This window comes from Alligator mississippiensis, chromosome 5, assembly GCF_030867095.1.
Source record: "Alligator mississippiensis isolate rAllMis1 chromosome 5, rAllMis1, whole genome shotgun sequence".
Lineage (NCBI taxonomy): Eukaryota > Metazoa > Chordata > Crocodylia > Alligatoridae > Alligator > Alligator mississippiensis.
Genome location: NC_081828.1, coordinates 164,743,415 through 164,764,631, shown reverse-complemented (window position 1 = coordinate 164,764,631; position 21,217 = coordinate 164,743,415). Strand labels below are relative to the sequence as shown.

The 21,217-nt window shown below is 43.6% G+C and overlaps 1 protein-coding gene and 1 long non-coding RNA gene across 5 annotated transcripts in view; both read right to left on the bottom strand.

Annotated features, from left to right (window-relative positions):
* Window positions 1–21,217, bottom strand: part of AGMO (alkylglycerol monooxygenase) — a 339,051-nt gene that overhangs the window by 283,221 nt on the left and 34,613 nt on the right. The gene's annotated exons all lie outside the window — the stretch shown is intronic.
* On the bottom strand, window positions 13,425–21,216 carry LOC132250926 (uncharacterized). Its single transcript, XR_009462638.1, has 2 exons — window positions 15,071–21,216; window positions 13,425–14,407 (listed from the first exon to the last, which is right to left on the bottom strand). It is a non-coding gene; the product is annotated as an uncharacterized LOC132250926 (long non-coding RNA).

Below are 21,217 nucleotides of genomic sequence, written 5' to 3'. Positions count from 1 at the left end.
CCTTATTAGTAGAACCACTGTAATTCAAGCTCTAGCAGGAGGAAAAGCAGGCTCCCTGCAGGCTTGCTGGAGCCAATTTCAGGCATTTTTCAGGGCAAACTATTCCATGTCTCTAGCTGAGGGAGCCTACCATGGGGCTGATTACCACTGAACAGCAGCACACAGGCTGTTCCTTCAGCTGTTGTAAGGAAGTAACGCTCACCACTTATAAAACAACAACTTTTAAGTAAAGCTCACCACTTATAATTCTTAATGAAACCATAATAAATAAACTTTATTGAACAACACCTTTTATTGAGTACTAACTTCTATGAAACCCTGACCCTCAGGCAAAGTCCGCTGCTGCAAAAGCCATGTTAACAATTGAAAGAAGCATGGAGCAGTCGCTGACACTTCCTGGTGACATAGTTTGTCTTTGTGGAGTGAGCACTTGGCCATAGACATAGATGGTGAGCTCTGCATCCACTGAATTCGTGGGGATCATGAAGCATTTTTTGCCAGAATGTATAGCTCTGGGAACTACTCCCTGGTAGAGTCTTAGAATGTAGTTCCATTCACAGACCGCTGGCACTCTTTGACACTGCTTACATAAGCGGGATATTCTATCATATCCCAAGACAGGAAAAGCATTAGGTGAGCAAAACTAGGATGCTAGGTTTCAAAAAGGCAGATTTCATCCAACTCAAGTAATTAATAGGTATGGTACCATGGGGAAACAGAGTATTGGATAAAGGAGAACTGGGAGCTTCTAAAGGGCACAGTATTGTAAGTCCAATACAAGAAACTGTTCAGAAATGATGAAAGCAAAAGAATGACAAGAGACCAGTGTGGCTGCATAAGGAGCTTCTAGGATGCCACAAATGCAAAAAGAAAGCATTCATGTAATGGAAAAATGGGCAGGTCACCAAGGAAACTTACCAGAAATGCCAAGAACCTGCAGGGACAAAATCAGGAAGGCAAAGATAAAGAACAAGCTGCAGGAAAGATAAAGAGCAAGGTTAAAGGCAATAGGAAGAGGTTCTATAAGTATGTTGACCAGAAAAGAAAGGTCAAGGAAGCTGTGGGTCCACTGTTCACTAGCCAGGGGGAATCCTTAACAGAAGATGCAAAGAAGGCAGAGCTACTCAACAGCTATTAGCCTGTCTTCACACAAAAAAATTAAGCTGCAGCCGGACACCTAACAAGCATTATTTGGATAAGGAAGAGCACAAGCTGATGAATACAATAAGAGAGAGTGTCTGAGAGCTTTTGATGGATCTGAAATAATTCAAATCAGTGGGGCCTGATGAACTTCATCCCAGGGTACTGAAGGAACTGGCAGATGAGATTGCAGAGCCCTTGGCAATGATATTCATGAAATTGTGGGAGACAGGCTCGGTACCAAAACGCTGGAAAAGGGTCATTGTAGTGCCCCTCTTTATAAAAGACAAAAAGGGAGGACCCAAGGAACTACATATTGGTTAGCCTCACCTCAATACCCAGGAAGTTACTGGACCATATATCAGGAAACCCACTTGCAAGCATCTATAGGATGAAAATTTGATCACAATCAGCCAGTATGGATTTAACAACAACAAATGGTGTCAAACAAACTTGATCTCCTTCTTTGACAAAATAACTACTTGGGTGGAAGAAGGGAATGCTGTGCATATAACGCATTTGGATTTTGGCAAGGCTTCTGACAAGGTCCCACATGACCTTTTCATAAACAAACTGGAGACATGTGGGCTAGACAAAACTACTATAAGATGAATAGACAGCTAGCCCAATAACTGCAAGCAAAGGGTAATTATAAATGGACTAGCCAATGCCCCATCAAGAATGACCGGGGGGGGGGAAGGGGGGCGAGGACAAAGCGATGTCACCCAACACCTCATGCTGCCGCCACTCTGCCTCTGGCCCCGTGGCCCCCTGCACCTTGCCCTCGCCCAACCCCTCCAGCCCTGCATCTGGCTCTGCCCCCACTTCTCATCCGGCCCCATTTCCCCCCACTTCCCCCTTCTCTCCTGCTGCATTGGGTCCAGGCCTGTTTCCCCCTTCTCTGTCCCCCTCTGCCTCCAAGGAGCAGGGTTGGGTAGGCAGTGAGGCCAGCACCACTCTCCTCTCCCCCCGCACTCCAGCCCTGCTGCCAAACTGTGCCACCATGACAGTGGGGACTGAGGGGGGTGGAGCAGGGGGCGAGGGCAGTGGCGCTGGGATGCCCCCCCCCGACTACGACCCTGGTTCTTGAAGGTAGAGTGGGATGGCGAGGACAGCACCGCCATGACAGTGGGACTAAGGAGCCACAGCTGGGGGGGGGGGGGGGGAGCCAAGCCAGAGCCACCAGCCTCACCTTCCCCACCCGCTCTGGCCCCTCAGTCCCCAATATCATGGCAGCACTGTCCCCACCTGCTTCCAAGGACCAGGGCTGGAGGGGGACCCGCCACAAGGCCAGTTCCCACTGTCTGTTTCTGCAGAGCACTCTGATTGGTTGTTTCAGTAAGCATTGTGATTGGCTGTCAATACAACCAATCAGAGTGTGAATAAAGCATTATAGACAGACAGACAGACAGACAGACAGACAGACAGACAGACTTAGGCTTTTATAATATTAGAATAAATGCCAAAACAGCAGGAGGTCTCAAGTGGAGTCCCACAGGGGTCTGTCCTGGGCCCCCTGCTGTTCAATGCATTTATTAATGATTTGGATACTGGACTAGAAAGCTTCTTGAGCATGTTTGCAGATGATGTAAAACTGGGACAGATTTTGAACACACTGGAAGATGGGAGTGCAAGTCAGAAGGATCTCAAGAGTTGGAAAGGTAGGCTGAAGCTAACAGGATTGTCCCAGGGGAACACAAGCGGAGGCTCCGGAGCACCCTGCCATGGTGGGACCTGAGGCAGGGCTGACCCACCTGAAGAAAGAAATGAAAAGCCCTGAAAAACGGGCACACTTACCATTTACAGGAGAAGCAGACCTGCACCAAGAAGAGCTGCCGGCACAGTTCATCAGCCACTTTTATTGCTAGCTAGGAATGGCACCGGCAGATGACATCATCAAAAACTGCCACCCAGATGATTTAAAAGTTGGTGGGGGGGAAATGGAAGTGGGGGCAGCAACGCTGGAGCCAGAAGGCGAAGCTGCTCCCCAGGCTGCACCTTGGCAGTCGGCAGTGGGCTGGACGGGGACCCACAGGAGGGGTCTTGGTTCCATTAAAAGAAGTACCCACCCGGCTTGACAGGGCAGTCAGGCCAAGGAGAACGGTGTTGAGGGATCCTGAAGACCACAGACGGCAGATCTGTGAGTGGCGTAGGCTGAGGCCCATACCCTAACTATTCTTTTCTTCTCTTTTATTTGTTATTTTCAGAGGGCACACAGAGCCTGGACTGGGGAAGGAATCTCCAAGTGACCCCAGGTCAAGAGGGAGAGCAGAGGCAACACAGTGAACTGCAATGCCTCAGAGGGAGAGCCAATGCAGAGACGAGGACGGTCCCACACCCCACATTTATCCAGGGTAAAAGGGGCATCGAGGGACGGGCAAAGAGAGAAGGGAGCAGGTGAGAACATCAAAGGGACAGGACAATGACCCATCATTTGGCTGTCCTAAGGGCTGGTGTAAGGCTGGGGTGTTGGGGAGGTGGAGCCCCAAGAATGCCCGCAAAGGGCAGCACCCAGTCTGCGAGAATCTGCCAGAGGGAGCCCCACTACTGAAGAAAAGAAGATCAAGTCATGGCAGGCAAGTGTTGGGGCCTCCCCCAGAGGTGAACATGACCCAACACACAGGTTCTGGGGACACACTCCGTGGCCGGAACCACGTGTGTGCTCTAAGGACACTAGAGAGTGCCTATATGAGACCAGGTGGGTGCAAAGTACTGCACTGGCCAGAAATCTGCAAGGGAACCCACCGGAACTACAGGCCCTCACCCAAATAATAGATACACAGCAACAAATGATGGACCAGCATCAAGATTGGCTGTGTCATAGTCTAACTGCTTTCAAGATGCCCAAAATGACCCGAGATGATGGCCTGGAAGCGTACATTGAAGCATTCGAGCACCATGCCCTCATGACAGGATTAGAGAAGGAATATTGGGCCAGTCAGCTGGGGGCACCCATCATAGGTAAACCACAGGCAACATACCGGGCCTTAACCCGGGACGAAGCCAGGAATTATGAGCGAGTTAAGGCTGCTATTTTATACTGGTTTGAGATCAACCCAGATTACTACAGGAAACAGTTCTGGGCCAAGAAGGCCCCTGATGAGAAATGACCCCGGGTCCTGATGCAATTGCTACGAGACCTTCTGAACAAGTGGGTGAACCCAGCCAACTATGACCAAGATGCGCTGGCTGACCAAATACTCCTGAAGCAAATCCAGAATGTCTTAGATTAATGTACTCAGTGATGGGTCCGGCAGTACTCACCGACCAAGTGTGAGGAGGCCTTAAGACTGGCAGAGGCTTTTGCGGCATCCAAAATGGTATACAGCCAAGAGAAACTGGCACCAAATTTAGGAAACACTCACCACCCTGAGGCCGAGAAAAAGTGAAATCCTATCAAGAGTGGACCAAGACAGGTGGTCTGCTTCCAGGGCAGGAGAACAGGACACTTTTCACGGGAGTGCCCAAGCAGCCCCATGGAGCATTGGAGACCCAATAGTTCCCTGAAAGGGCAGGCAGAGAGACAGAGGGAAACAGATGTTGGCAAACTGATGGATTGCAGTTATGCCTCCAGGGGAGACAGCATTGTATGGAGCCATCCTGTTGTGAGAGTTTGGGTGGGAAACCATCCGTTCAGGCCACATTGGACTCAGGGTGCACCCAGTCATTAGTGTGGGCTGACCTCATCCCACCCCAAATGGGCAACCGGGTAACGCCGCTGAGGATGGCTTGCCTCCATGTAGAGACAGAAAGGGTTCAACTCCAAGTTATAGAAAATCAAAGCAAGCTGTTAGTGGGAGTGGCCCCACGCCTGGCATGTGATATGTTGCTAGGGTATGATTGGACCCTGATATATGATATCCTAGAAAGGGTATGGGATGCTGAGACCAGGCATCAGCAACTCAAGGATCATGACGGGTGGCTCAGGGAGCTCAAAGATGGCAGGGAGTTGGCAGAGGACACAGAGGAGGTGGACTTGTGTGATGTGATCAGCGGGGCTCAGTTCAGGGAACCACAAGAGGAAGATGAGGAACTCCAAGCAATCAGGGCTCAAATCCTCAAAACAAGGAGCGACCAGCCAGAGACCCACACCAGGACCCCGAAGTATGAGGTAAGGGATCTCTACTTTACCGGGTCCAGAGGGGGAGGCAGGTGAGGCCAGAAGAAGCCCAGTTGGTGGTGCCCGCCCAGTTTCGTTGGCTGGCATGGCGGTTGGCCCATGCAAACCCTACAGGGGGGCATCTGGGCCAGGAAAAAATCACAGCCAGATTGGCCCACTGGTTTTTCTGGCCAGGACTGGGGAAAGACATTGCCTGCCGGTGTGCGGTGTGCCCAGAATGTCCCACCCACTGAACCGTTCAGCAGCTGAGCCACAATCTTCTAGTTTTCTCACAAGAATATTGTGGGATACTAAATCAAAAGCCTTTTGGAAGTCTAGGTATATAACATCTACATTATAATTAAGAGAAAAGACCTCATGGTTATTTCTAGATCCTATAAAAAACTGAAATATTCTAACAGGATATAAAGTTGATGTGTTTATTTTTGTTCATCTAAACTTGAGACTAGATTTTCAAAAACAGTCAGTTCTCAACTAGGGTATATATAGGCATTAAATTTAGATCAACCAGGGCTAGGTCAATCTAAATATCCTCTGTGCAATCAAGCAAAGGGATTAAACTGGGCAAAAATGGCATGGCCTATCTAAATTATTGAACCTGAGTAGGTGCACTAACTTAGATTGAGATTGGGTTACCTGAATCTAGAAAATTGTTAACCCGGTATCAGCATCTGCAGTGCAACCCCAGGGCTGGGAAAACCCAGCCACTTGCCCCAACCCTGGGGCTACACTTTTTTTCTAGTCCCCTCCCCAGACCCTGATTGAGTTAATTTTGAGCCTCCCACCCTCCTCCTCCAGCCAGGCAACACACCCCACACACTCGAGCAGATCTGCCAGCCTCACCACCATCAGGACCCTCTAACCCCTCCTCCTACCCAAAAGGAACATCTATGCATGATGCTACATCGCCATAGCAACAAATTACAGTGATGCAGCATCCGTGGGGATCTACACATGACTAGCAGCTACTTCGCTATAGTAACGCACTCCCCGGTTATAGTGTGTCACTATGGCAAAGTAGGTGCTAAAAATAAACCATGCACAGTGTGCACGTTGTAGTACAGGCTGTTAGTGCACTAAATCATGGTCCACTAACAACATGGCCATAGTGACACGTGTAGACAAGCACATAGTTATTCACTCTGGTTCGCCCTCATGGCTGCCTGAAATGGCAAACTCCCAGAAGCAGTAAACTGCTGCATACATCCACTCCCAGTCTAGGTGTAGGCAGCTTAAAGTAACCTGTCTATATCTAGATTTGGTGCAGCAAATGCTTGTTTGCACCTTTCAGTACCATAATACGTAGCTGGGGTTCAGCATTTACTGTTTTCAAAATCTAGCCGTAAATAATCCCAATGGGAGCTGAATGCTTTTGATAATGTAACTCTGACTGTCTCTCTCATAATACAGCTTTGTATTAACTATATATTAAAATGATATCAGTTATTTTGCAACAAGATGCTTGTGTTCTAATTTTAGAACATAATTTTCTTATCAAAATTAAATATTTTCACTGTTAAGCAATTCAACAATTGATTTGATGGATTACCGATGCCTGAAAAAAGCAACTGTAAATTATATTACCTAATTAAAAACTAAGTAATTAAAAATTAAAATATTTCCTCAATAAGGGTCACTGAAGCAGTGTAAAACTTTAAAGTGACACTAAAAAGAATCTAATCATCTTTTAGCTATTAATAAAAAAAACGGAGGAAAGAAAAAAAATCTGGAATAGTCATTTTTCCAGGTTACATCTTCCAGCAGCATACTCTCAAATTAGATAGAGAGTCCTGGGGAAAACACTGCCATTCCTGTACTCAAAAAGCATTTTTGGCAGTTTAAATGCTTGTAATTAAGGCAATAAAGATGCACAGAAGGAAGCATACATGCAAAAAACATTGTCCAGATGTTGTTGGGTTTTTTTGGTTGGGGGGGGGAGAGGGGGGGCAGGGCTGGGTTTGCTCCAGACACACTGCCAGCCTCAAAAAAAAAAAAAAATGATGCAGCATTCTAAATGGCAGTCATCTGACTAGAATTTTTGCAAACTAGGAAAACTTCCATAGATGCTTAACTTCTAGGAATCAAAATAAAAAACAGCTTGCCATATAGGCAGGAAAGAATGTATATCGAGTTGCTATACTAAAAAATCTCTATTGAGACTAATTTGTCAGTCACAAAACATACATTTTGTATGTATAGAAAATCATTAAGGCTTTATCATTATGTTGGTTCTTTGCATTTGCAATATATCCAAGTCAGTTGAATGTATAACCATACCCTAAAACAAGGGTGTAACTAGCTCCTTAACATGATATGTATTAACATATTTAACCTGGGCCTTTATAGATTCTTAAACAGATTTCACTACTCAATAGCCATCATAAAAATGCTGTGAGGACTTCTAATTCTGTAAATATTTAGCAATACTAAATACTAAAGTATTTGAAGAAAGAATAATTTCAGCTTTACGTTTGCAGAGAATAGCACATGTCCTTGAAAGAAAGGAAAACAATAATATCTCCAATAAAGTTTCCAACTGGACCCCATATTTTCACTGAAATTAATCATGATGACATTTCAAAATTGAAATATGAATAAATCCTTGACCCTGATATGACAGAGTTTAGAATTTCTACTTACCTCATACTACTGAGAGTAAAAGAAAAGGTAAGAATCCATTTGAGCAGTGGTGTTCACCCTTTTGACCCCATGGACCAGATGAGTGGTGCAGGGCCAGTCCACAGGCTGAATTGGCCTGCACACCAGGATTTGGCCCTGTCCTGTCCCTACGAGATGGGATCAGGCCCTGAGCCACCCTACATGCCTAAGCTAGAGCACAGGGCCACACTATTCAACCCATGGGTCTCCCCATGAGTCCAGAAATTTGGTAGCGGGGAAACGCTGCTCCTTGAATGCCACATTTTTGGACCCAAGAGGAGCCCTGTCAGCTAGATGACCCTGTACCAGGAGCTAGATCTGGCTCATGGGCCAGGGATTGAACACCCTGGTCTTGAGCATGCCACAGAATTCTCTACTCTTGCTGTAAAGAATGGAGTCTGTGTTTTTCCACCCATCCCTTGAATATACATGTAATGATTCAGTTTTCCCATCTGTAAACTAAGAATAACAGCACACCATTACCTCTGAGGGCTGCTGTGAAACTAAATTCAACAATATTCAAAAAACACTTTTATGGAAGTTTCCATCCAAGCATTTTGAAGTGCAAAGGATTCTTACACAATTTTATGTAGGCTAACTGCTGCCCCAGAGCAATGAAGCTTACTGACACAGTCCTCAATAACACATCTTTTAATGCAGAACACTTCTACCATGGCACAGGTGGAGAAATAGAAAAGAAAGAGAGACCCAGCATTTATTACTACTACAGCAAGAGAAAGACACCTTTTTGTTTCTTAACAGGAAGACTGAAGAGTGATACCTGCATTTCTCAAAGAGAGATTATATGTAGCAGAATCTTTCATCCCTCAAAGTCTCTCAGTCCTACTTTGATTCGTAGATACCAGAAGTTGCTACCATTGCTGTCTGATGGTTATATGAAATGAGTTTCTGGCCTCTAACTAATCCTAAACAAATTCTCAGATCACGAACCCACTATTACACTTTGTTCCTTTATTACAGGTCACAGCAGAAAGGCAAAAATACAGAGGGCATAGAAAATGAAACTTTATACCTCAACAGAACTCTTCAAAGTGACAAAGGAAGCTCAGCAAGATAGTACAGGAAACCCCCAGACTCACCAGTCATGCCAGCGGGAAGTGATCCCCACTGCCCCCCATCACGTGGGAGGCTCTGCACAAGCCCCCCGAAGCCCCGAGGCCACTGCAGAAGAGGTAAGTCCCGGGGCTTTTCTTGGAGTTTTTTTTTTCTTCTTAATGGGCCAGAGCTGGCCTGGGTAGGGCACCTGTGGGAGGGCTGGGAGAGTGGGGGGGGGCAGCGTGGGGCAGTGGGGATCGCCCCCCCACCTGGCAGCACCCGCTGAGTTAGGGTTTGTTTTTTTTTAACAAGTGCCGGGACCTGGGGCAGGTGGGGCAGCCTTTGCCAGACTGGGAGAGTGGGCAGGGGATGGGCCTGGCTCATTCGGAGATTCAGCAGCAGCCAAATCTCTGAATCAGATTTGGCCAAATCGAATTAGGACAGTGGTTCGAGTCACCAAATCGAATCACTGTCCCCCAAATCGACTGAATCCAAATCTGAAGTGAATGCTAGCCGCTTCGCACAGGCCTAGTACCTATACCCTTCCTGCACTGGCTTTGGTCTTCCAGTGGTCTTCCCTGTACTTGGCTCTGCTTCCCAACATCACCTCTTGGCTCTGAGTCCTGCCTCTTGGTCTGGCTTCCCTATACCAGGCTTGCTCACCCAGCTCTTCAGTATACCAGGCTGGGTTGCCTGGCTCTCCTCCATACCGGGCTCATTCCCCCGGCTCTCCTCCTCTCTCCCTGTGCATGGCCGCTTCTCCTTTTAAGCATGGCGCGGTTCCCTAACATCATTTTCTGTGTGCTTGTGGAGTTGGAAGGAGCACAAGCTTACAAATCAGCGTTGTGGCGCCGCCATGCAGAACTCCCCTGTAGTATGCCTGCAGGTAAGTCAGACAGGCAATCAGTCTGTGCCAGAGTGAATTCTGCTAAGCTGCAGCTAACAATTCCAGTTTCAGCCCCATGATCCGTCATCTCATTGCCACAGCTACGGACAGAAGATTCACATAAACTGGTTCAAGTGATCAGAAACCGGTTTAAACCTATAACAGAATAGAAGTTCAATGCATAAAAGTTCAAAGTGGCTGAAACTGGTTTAAGATAAACCTGGTTGACTGTAGCATCAGATTTCACTTAATTTGGGTCAAACCAGTTCATGAAACTTCTGTCCCAGACCCCTTCCTTGTTTAAGTTAAATCAGAGTCCCCCACCATCCCAGCACCTTGCAGCCATGGACTGGGCTGTGCTATCTGCTCCAGAGAGCAAGGCTGGCCCCACCCCTCTGCTCCCTACCTGGAGCAGTGAGGGGTGGCTCACTGGCCAGCTCACTGCCCTCCCCCGGCAAACCCTGGCTGGCATCTGGAGCCAAGGAGAGGAGTTAAACTTCCCTTCCCCCAAATACCAAGCTGCCTTGCCCTTCTTACTTAGTGCTGGCTGCAACTGTGGACTACAAATCCCAGAGGCACTTGGAAGCAGGAAGAAGTGATAAGCACCCCTGGAGAGTCCTGCTGCTGCACTTGTGGAGTACAAATCCCAGAGACTTTGGAGGTAGCAGGAAGAAAAAGCTAACACACAGTCCATGCTGGCTGTGTGCCAGAGAGCTGTACTCTAGCACCCCCAAGCTTCTGGCTTGAGCCACTGCAGACACGTGACTGCATTTCCTGAATCAAAAGTGAATGTCTGTTCATTTGCTTATTGGTTCAATCTTTGCAATTTGGACTAACTTGCGAAGACTGAATCAATTCAGCCTCAAGCTTTTGACTGTCTATACTTAGCCGAAAAAAATCATACAAAGATCCCAACAAAAACGTAAGGAGATGGCTGTGATACCAATTAGTTTACAACTGTGTACAATTAGTTTAGATACCAAACCACACTACTGTTTCTATAATTCAGATTCAGCTAATTCAGATTCTGTTTAAAACTGCAATAGTTCAAGCCGTACATGTGTTATGCACCATTGACATTGGTTTATAATGGCCTAATCTGAAAAGTATGTCAAATTAACTGCTTCTATGCACAGTACATTAGATGCTTTCAAATCTATCTTCCCACTTCCAAACCAACAAAGAAAAGAGACTGCATTTCTTTTTTAAATACACAGGCCCCTGGCAAAAGTTCTTATAGTGGCATGATGGGACTTAAGCCCTGATCCAAAGCATCATGCATCCTGCCATGCTACATGTGTAGGGCAGGGCATGTGGTTTTGAGATCAAGGATCAGATCCAAATCACATACCTGTTGGTACAGGTAGCCCAGCATCAGGCTACCTGTGCCACCTCACCCCACTTCCCACAGCATCTGTGTAGCCCAGGATCGTGATTATGGGCTCCAAATACACCAGCAGCCTTAAACTTATGCAGGGTAGCCCTGAAGGTGCTGCCCAGAATGCAAGTTTAAAGGTACAGAGTGGGGAAAGCCTTTGAACTCCCCAAGACCTGCACTCTGGACTGCCCCTGCAGGAGCACATGTTTAAAGCTGCAGAGCAGGGGAAGTCTATGGGCCTCCCCCAATCCAGCACTTGCAGAGCAGCACCCCTATAGTATGTCTGCTATTATCAGATCACAGTCCAGTTCATCTACAAAAGCATTTCATAACTTTGCCCATAAAGTTATGGCAGAAGGTAGGGTAGATTTATATTTTATAAACTAACTCAAAGATGTATAACATAAACCTTTTAAAGCAGAGGGCTTACTTCATCAGAAGCAGTGAAGTAAGTCTTTTATTTATGAATTTTTATTTTATCTATACCTCCCTGATTTAGTCTCTAAGGTGCCACCAGTATCATAGCAAGGGTAAAGCTAGCAGTACACTGGCACCAGGGTCCAGGGGCAGATCCAGGGGGGTACACTGGTGCACTTGCATCCCACTTTGAGTCCTGGTCCCCCACCAAGTTTCAAACCAACTGCCTGGCAGTAGAAGCAGCATTTCTAGTTAGACAGTGCTGAGGAAGTCAAATGACTTCATGTGTCATTATAATCCACCTGATCCCTCCTAAATTCTTCATTCCACTGGTGTTAATCATCCTCTCTTCTTTTTAATGATCTTGATGCTCTACAATTCTGAAATCTCTGCCGTCTGCTTTGTTTTACATTTCTGTTGTCTGTTTGATGTTCCTGGTAATGAAGCTCCTATTTCACAGCCCTGCAGATTTTTTTTTAACTCACTCAAATTAAGTTATAGTTGTTTTTACTTCAATCTTAAACCAAATGATACAGACCTAGGCCCCTGGCATATTAGTAAAGCTTCTACTTTATTTTCAACAGGAAAAAAATATGAACTGCAGAGTCTATGCAGAGTTTGGAACACTTCATATTTGGGTCTATTTATAAATAATTTATGATTAATATAAATGTTAATAGTTAATCAAGTATTGCAGAGTCCAAGGGACCAGTAGATTGTTTATAATCACCTACCAAGGCCTATTACATATTTAATCATCATTACTCCTTTAAAACCCATTTATAAAGGAAAGCAGTATAAACTGTGAACAAAACGTGCTTCTATTTCTAACATGGAAGTCTTGCCAACTTACATCATCCACTGGCTAATCCTACCATGACAGAAAAAGTAAAGGGACAGTGATATTCTGTATCTATCAGATTTATACTCTTAGCTGGAAAAAGTAGAAAAAAAAAGTATGCAGCATTACAGGTCCATTCCTTATGTGGAAAGTTTAAGGTGATTTTTAGATGAACATTTTCAAACGAAAAGGATGTTTTTATTATCTGTATAAGTGTGGGGAAGAGTGTAACATTAAATATTTTAAATAGCATGTACTTGAATATTCATATTTATCCATGGGGAGATTTAAACTCTCAAAAGCTAAGGAAGTGCTAAAAATGCAGTCATGAAAAAAGAGGAAAGCATTAGGTAGTATCAATTTCATAGGGAAAAAATGTGGCATTTTTATTCAAATGAAGTTGGAAGGGAAGGATGAAGCAGAATCATACCGATTATACTAGTAAATTTTCAAGGCTTTCTAGGCTGTGTCCACAGGTATTACAATAGAAGACAATGACAAAAAGGGAAAAACATAAATACCACAACCACAGCTATAATTTCTATTAACTTCAGAAGACAGAGTAACTATTTCAATAACCTATGGCTCAAAAACACATTTAAATTAAAAAAGCAATCAGTAGAATGAGAATGCACAAAAAATACCAGTAAGCTTATTTCTCTTTTAAAATTCAAAAGCAGGACATGAATTTTCTTCTTTTCCTGGTGCTTAAATCCCACTGCAACCAACATGTGACCAGTAGGAGAGGAGCAGAATTTCACTGAGCTGCCTTTCAGCTCATGTGTCTTCCATTTTGCTTGAATCATACTTGCCTAAATCCACATTATGTCATATACCACTGTGCATCTTAAACTATACTGAATCAGCATTCATGTGAACACTTTCGTTTTATAAAAAGGACAAGTTTTACAAACTTAGGCTTCTGATATGTAAAAGAAGGTTATCATTTATTATATTTTGAAAGGAATATACATTTTCCCTGTGGAAAAAGCATTTCTAATCACAAAAGTCACACTTTACAATGTAATTTGTTAACTAAAATGAATCTGTAAATCTGGAAGTTCTCCCAGCATACCACCAACTCTCATTGTTAAAGCCTACTAATAAACCCTTCACTATATGCTAACTTCAGGAACCATTATTAAATACACATTAATAATAATTATTATTAAATACAGAGAACAGTCAATATGTAATGGCATGAAAGGATCAGACAAAATAAGTAACTAAGATTCTAGTGTCTGAACAATAAATTCCAAACAAATAGGAACGGTTAAGTCAGATTTTGACAAGTGTTACTTTTGCAGTTTGCTTGGTTTCTTTTTCTGTCAAAATATTGTACACCCAAATGGCTCAAAAATGAAAATATCATTTTATGAACTAATGAACTGGTTGACTTTACTAGGATTAGTATTGTGCAGTATTTATATATTAGGAAAAACAACACCCTCCCACCTCCCAAAGCTTGCATCTCCAGAAACTGTTTGTTGCTTTGCATTCAAAATTCCTGATTCATTCTGGGGGTTAGACTATGACAAAGCACTTCCTCTGAGCCATACATGGATCATGCAACTTCTCAGAAAAGTGAATCAGCCTCTTTGGTAGCACCCTCCCTTTGTACATCCCTTGTGAAGTCCTCTCCATCCAGTTTAAGGCACTTCCCAAGTAACGTGCAGGAAAGCACACTGTCCTCCTTCCGTTCCTTTGGAATCTAGCCATGAAGTCTTAACACAGCTTCAACACATTAGCACATCTTCCACGGAGCTACCTCACCATCAGAGATCCCTGGCAGTCTTCGTAGTCAATAAAGCATTTCTAATAGGACAGCCTTAATGGAGGTATACTACCAAAGAGTTGGAAGGGTTGCATCTGAGGGACAAAATTCAGGTGAGGGTCTGAGATTTCCACAACCTGTTGAGAGACAAATTATCTGCGTTCCTAAAATGGAAAAGTAAAGTCAATACCAAAGAGCTGCCAAAAAATTATAACTATTTACAATTTAATTCAGAAAGAAGCCTTAAGCAAGTAGAACTAGGTTATGTCTGGTTCTGTAGAGGAAGGTATTCTTATCAGCAACCACCAGAACAATCAAAAAAAATTTTTTTTTAAATCAGATTGTATTTACACTACCTTAAAATGTTAGTTCAGGAAATCTGCCTACACAATACCTATAACTTCTGGAATTTCTATGAATTCTGCGCCTAAGTCTAAACCTTGCTGTATATTGGCTCAGCCATTTGCTAACAGGGACCATGTCATGTATCACAAACTTTGGAAGCAGTTACAATCGAAGAGCAATCGAAGCAGTTACAATTGAAAAGCATAGTTAACATGGAATTACTCTGACCTGGAAGAACAATGAATATACTGAAAAGGGGGGCTAAGCTAAAGGAAACTGATTTCTCTGCAGGTTGTCTACAGGGAGAGACAAGAGAAATGGAAATTTCCCAGCATAAAAACAGTGTCTCGGACGGCCAAAGCCGACTCGAGGTGATTTAATAATTGCTCATTCGTCGGGGCGGGCTGGTGAATAGAGAGGCCAAGAGAGCTTTATGGTTGTAAAACTTTACTTACGTTGCTTGCGGTTGCGATGAAAACAGTCCGGTCATCTGAACAACTACATTAGTTGTTCCAGCTGGCAGGGCTCAGGCCAGCACGTCCGTCTACAAATCAGGCCGGCAGGGAAAAGGATACGTCTGGGATTGCGCTCAACAACGGGGAGAAGAATCGATAGGTGATCAGTCTATCGATCAGCTCAGCCACGAGTCAGATCTCTCCAGAGGCACTCTGCAGCGTGCTCAAAGTTCACCGACTTGGGCGGAAGTCGCGCTAATTTTTAAACGGCCAGCAAGCCAATTACTAGCCGCCACATAGGAATAATTTAGAACTGGCCAATAGCGGGACACAAATTTGCATTCGAATGGCGGGAACTCTCCTGCACCGGGGGTTTTCTGCTGCAACAGAAAACCTTTACTTTGCAAGAGGCTCTCATGTGGCGGGAAAATTCCACTGTGCCGAGGCACCAAAATCACTGGGTTGTGACAAAGAGAACAAAGGAAAGATGTAAGAAGCTGCTGTTAAAGATACACTCTGGGCACTGACAGACATGACAGTTTGTTGTGCGACTGGCCACTGAAAGCACTCTACAGCCACATACTGACATAAGTGCATGGCTTCAAAGTGCTTTAAAAATCCCCAATCATGTGACAATCTGAACCCTTGCTGTATGAGGGTTGAGATGAAAGCGCTCCAAAATGGAACGTCTTCATTAACATCTGTCAGCGCACACCAGGAACAGGGCTGGGCTGACAGTCCAGCCCTGCTCTGGGTATTGTCTTCAGAATGGATGGGGGAGAAAGGAGGGGAGTGAGTTCAGTCTTGGGGTTGCCTAGCCAGTGCTGGAGGGTAGGGCAGGTGGACTGGAGCCCTGTCAAGGTTGGGGGCTCCAATTCACCCACCACCCCCACTCCAGAGTAAGCTGGGGAAACCCCAGAATGGATCCCCTCTCCCATGCCTTCCCCCTCCCATCCTGAGACAGCATGGGAGCTTAGAAAGGAGCGTGAGGCTAGGGGACAGACACTGCAGACACACAGCCTCACTCCCCAGATCAGCTCCAAAGTGAATCTCAATCACCCATCCTCCAAGAGCAAACATCTGTTGGATCAGGAGGGTCAATCTAACTCGTGACATTTTCTGGGCAGGGCCATGAGTTAGACCGGGGAGTCTGTCAGCACCCACAATCTTTGAGCTTTGCAAACTTGTTCATAGCCAGACCTGAACAAACTAAGAAGAGTGTATTGTGGTGACAGAACAAGAAGGCATAACTGCAGAAGAGAGATTCTTGAAAGGACAGACCATAACCCAAAGGGCTCTCAGAGGGGTGGGGATGAAATCTGCTGGTCAGCAGTAGCATAATGGAGAGATGTGGGAGGTGCAACTGAGGTAACAGCCCTCATTGCCACCTTGGGGGGAAGGGGCATAAAAAGCTGCTGCTTCCACAGTGAGAGCTGGACATGCCACTACAACTGGCAGCCCAGAAGCTGGCACTGACCTACCTGCATATGGTGGATGCCCCAGGCAAAGAGCTACTCTAATAAATTCTGCTGTTGAGCACGTTTGAAAGTCCCTACAAATGTCTTATAGTGCATTTGAAAGCACTGTCCAAATTCACAGAGGGTAGGAGCTGTTATATACAGTTTTCATTCAAATTGTCATAGTTTATGTTTACAATTCTGGACGTCTTCAGTGGTGTTCTGGCTACAGTTGCATGATTCCTGTTTTATGCTAATGACTATTACTCAGACACTAGGAAGATGGAAAAAACTTCTGACCAAATTAAAGCTGTATTTGAAAAGGTTTACTTTACAAAAGAAATACTTGATTGCATAATTTTCTGGATTCTAATACAATGAATGAATGAAGTAATGAATAAATATTATAAGTATTTAACTGGCCAGCAGATTTTATGACATTTCATTTTTGAAAAGGAAAAATAAGCTGACTATCATAAATTCAAGTGCAACCATATTATCTCAAACATAAACAAATTTTAAAACCCTAGCAAGTTCTAAATCTTTAGTCCTTGGGGAGAAAAGAAAGACAGATACAAGTGTATTGATATGCAGAGAAAACCAATATAAACTGTTAAAATGCAGTTATTATAGCTGCATGATTCTGTAGTGTTACAAATGCAGCAAAATCACTACAACTTTAACTTACTTAATTCAAGGAGAAAGTAAGGGCAATTTATATTTACTGCTATAGGATCATGTAGACATAACAGACTAAAACAGTAGGGGTGTGGTAAAGCTTCAGTCACTGATTAGATTCAGAGAAGATTCCGCCCAATTCGGAGGCTGAATCACCAACCTGAATTGAATCAGGAGGGAAAAAAAGCCTCCTAATCGATTCGGAAAATATTTGAAAAATATTTGGACATTCAGAAAGCAGTCTCGCAAGGGAAGAGAAACTGAGCGGAGAGAGGGGAAACGGGGCGGGGAGACTTGCATCTGTAGCTGGCCAGTGACTGTGATGTTTCCCTGAGTCCCTTTCCAATCACAGTGCTCTGGGGGAGGGACGTAGAAACAGCATATAAGCCTCTGTCTGCAGCCCAAAACACACTGAATGGATCTAGACCAGGGGTCAGCAACCCCTGGCACACGTGCCGAGCATGGCATGCAAGACCATTTTGCTTGGCACAGCACTGCCAGCCCAGGCTCTAAATAGCTGCTGCCAGCCATGGAGCCCAGGCTACTCCCAGCAGGTGGCTGAGAGGCTGCAAGCCCTGCTGCAAGCAGACTGGGCTCCATGGGCCGGCTGCAGCCGGGAGGCTGCAAACAGCTGCTCCAGGTTCTGACATGTCGGCACTCTGGCACTTTCCAAGGTAGACATTGTGGTTTTTTTCGGCACTCTGGCCAAATATCGTTGCCTACCCCTGATCTAGACCATGCCATGATAAGAAATGCAAAACCTGCCAACATACTAATCCAATCTATTACAGACAAGAATACACAACAACCTGGGGGAGACTTTTCTCACAGGAAAGCCACTCTGTCTCCAATCTCTCAGGCCTTATCCTCAAAGGGAATTCAGAAACCACTTTTCACAGACAAGCCTATGAACTGCACTTCGTCAACCTCCTAGATACAGAAACTCATGGACTCAATAGAGACATTGGATTTATGACACACTATAACCTGCCCAACATCCAACTCCCCAGGTACCTCTCCACTTTTACCTGCTACATCCCCTCTTCACCGCCCCTCTCCCCAGCCTGTCCCTCACCCCCTTACACCTCAATTATATTTTCACTGACTGGCTTTCTTTCCTGCATTGCATGCCAGCCTCTGACTTCTTCACTATTCACTCCATCTACAAAAAGTGCACACACACCAACTAGGTGCTTCCTCAGCCTGACAAAGGGTTTTTAAACCCAAAAGCTTGCTAAGACATATTTCTCCAACTATTCAGTGCATGGGTAACTGGTGCCACCTTGGTCTTGGGGGGCACATGAGTTTTGCTTTCAGAAGCTTGAGGTGCATTTTCCCAGAAACCCCTGCACCTATTTCCTTGAAACTTGGCATGCTTCATGCCCTCAGAAGGGGCTACCATCCCTGATGTTTTCATCCAAATCTGCCAAAAAATGACAAAGTTATAGGTATATCAGTGATTCCCCATTATAGTCTATGGCCAAATCACCGAATCTCTCTGAATCAGCGGGGAATATTCCAAAGCCGATTTGGCCAAATCGATTTGGGACAGTTATCCAAATCTCTGAATCAAATCACTGTCCTCTGATCAGCTGAATCCAAATTGAAAACTTACCTATTCACACAGGTCTATAAAACAGTTGATGTATGTTTTCCCTCCTTTTTTAAAGTGGCTAACATGGACATTTGTCCATACCAAAATGGTATCATCATTCACTTGCTAAAAAATGCATATATTTATGCTGGTATACATGTGTTACTGATACTAGCACTGTTGTAGGGACCTATTATGAATTCCAAAAGGCTCTTGATAACTTTCTGTTATAACTAGCAGTAATGTTTGAACTCACAATGAGGGTTCAGTGTACGAAAAAAAAAGTTGTACACTTTTTTCCTAAAAGTCTCAGCTTTATTCCTTAAAAGGTGCCTCTTCCATTAGATTTGCTTAGCAAGATCTGAGGTGATGTGTGGTTTAATGGCCTTATTGCTTTGATGTTGCTTTTTAGCATTCCTGAAACTGAGTTAAGCTTTTATCTATATTTAAAGTGGTTTTCTAAAAGAACGTTGTATTTTTTCACTTATTTGTAAGACAGAGCTGCTATTCAGCAATTTGATTGTAGTTTCAAAACACAGGTATGTTTGCATGACAACAACATCCTTTGGACCAGCTTAGTGTTTCCTAATATAAACTCTCTCAAGTACAGGTGATAAGACTATTATGAATGTACTGGATTTTTAGATTTTAAAATGCCACTTTCAGATTTTAAGCAATCCATGTAAAATGTGGAATTACAAGAATATATTAGCACAGCATCTCTTCTCTTCTCTCAAGATATAAAAGAACTTGAATGAATTCTTAGAAAAATAATTTATAGAAACTGCTTAGCACTATAAAGACTATCCCTGCTCTCTCCTGTTAACAAGAGTTTTGTTTCTGGCGAGCATCTTCAGATCACTAGAATGACTTTCAAATAATACTTCCAGTTATTAAATTTTTTAGTTAAAAAATGAGAATGTCCTCTGAATTTTTCCAGTTTTCAGCAGGATGATCTTGTGCTGCTACTACTGTTAATGTCATTGTTTGTGAAGCATTCCCAGTCTCTCACACCCACGCACAAATTTGAGCTATTTACCATGATGTAAATTCCCCTTCTCCCTTGTATTGTTCCAACTCCTGTTCACTTCCTCACCTCCCACCCACCTCTTTCCCCAATGAAATTTCGAGCTCCTCTCCTATGGTATTATTGTATGTCTGATTCCCCTCTTCCCCCTTCCACCTAATTAAGCATCCACCCTTCATTGTTCTAGTCCTGATCCAACCCTATTCCCTCTTCAATTAGCATTGTTCCCATTGTGATGGGATTCTTCACTCCCACTCAGTGCACCAGCTCATATTAATCCCTACCTGTTTCCAGGTTTTCCACATATCTATTTTTACCAGAATGTCATCCCTTTGAATATACATTCTAGAAAACTTTAATATCAGATACAGCCATCATTCCACAAAACTAAGGGCACTGTGTCTTAAGGAGCCTACTCCAAGGTCACTTAGACAATAGAAAGATAATTATCTGATTTCAGAGAACTTTGGATCAGGCTCTACATAGCAATTTTTAAATTTTACGTTTAGAACAGAAAAGGTTAGAACAAATAAACACTGCAATAATGGAAAGAGCATGTAACTAGCTAGAAGAGTGGATAGAGAAGTCTATATGGACAACATTGCTATAAAATACATTATTAGAATAATATGGTAATGTGGTATGAATAGAAATATCTACCCACTCAGTTTCCTTAATTATGTATATGACCACTACCCACCATATCAACTGACAGCTTAATCCACACTAGTTATCCTTATGTGAGAGAGAACCTATGGTTAGATAAATACTTTTAAAAATAAAGACAGGCAAAGGCTAAATTAAAATAGCACTGTGTTAAATATAAATTTTTTAAAAGATTTGTTGAATATATAAACAAAAACATTATTTTTTAATTATGCAACAGCTAAACATATACAGATAAAAAAAATATTTTTGCAACTACCATCACTTTGGCACCTTTGTTTATGTGCTTCTCTTCATTCCCCCACCCTTTTTATGTATTTGTTTTGAAGAAAGTATTCTTGATATTTTTGATAAAGTACTTAGTCCAAAAGGATCCTCTTGTGGGACCTACTATTCCACAAAATGATAAAAAGAATTAAGTGACCTTAGAAGTCAATCTACTGCATCTCTTGGTTTACGTGACTCTGATAAGCACAGATTAGATCAATAGATGTACAATATCCCCGTGTTTTTATGCAACTTTCTATTAGTATTTAAGACAATATTTGTTAAAATTCTTGTTCTTATATTTTACCAAATTCATGTCTACATTATTCAAAATAGCTATAAAATCTGTTTTTCCTGCTCCATACAAGTTAATCTTTGTCATTCCCTGAGAATCAAATATATAGAGATGATTAAAATGCAGTATGTATATATGCAAATAAATGAAAACTGTGTTGAAG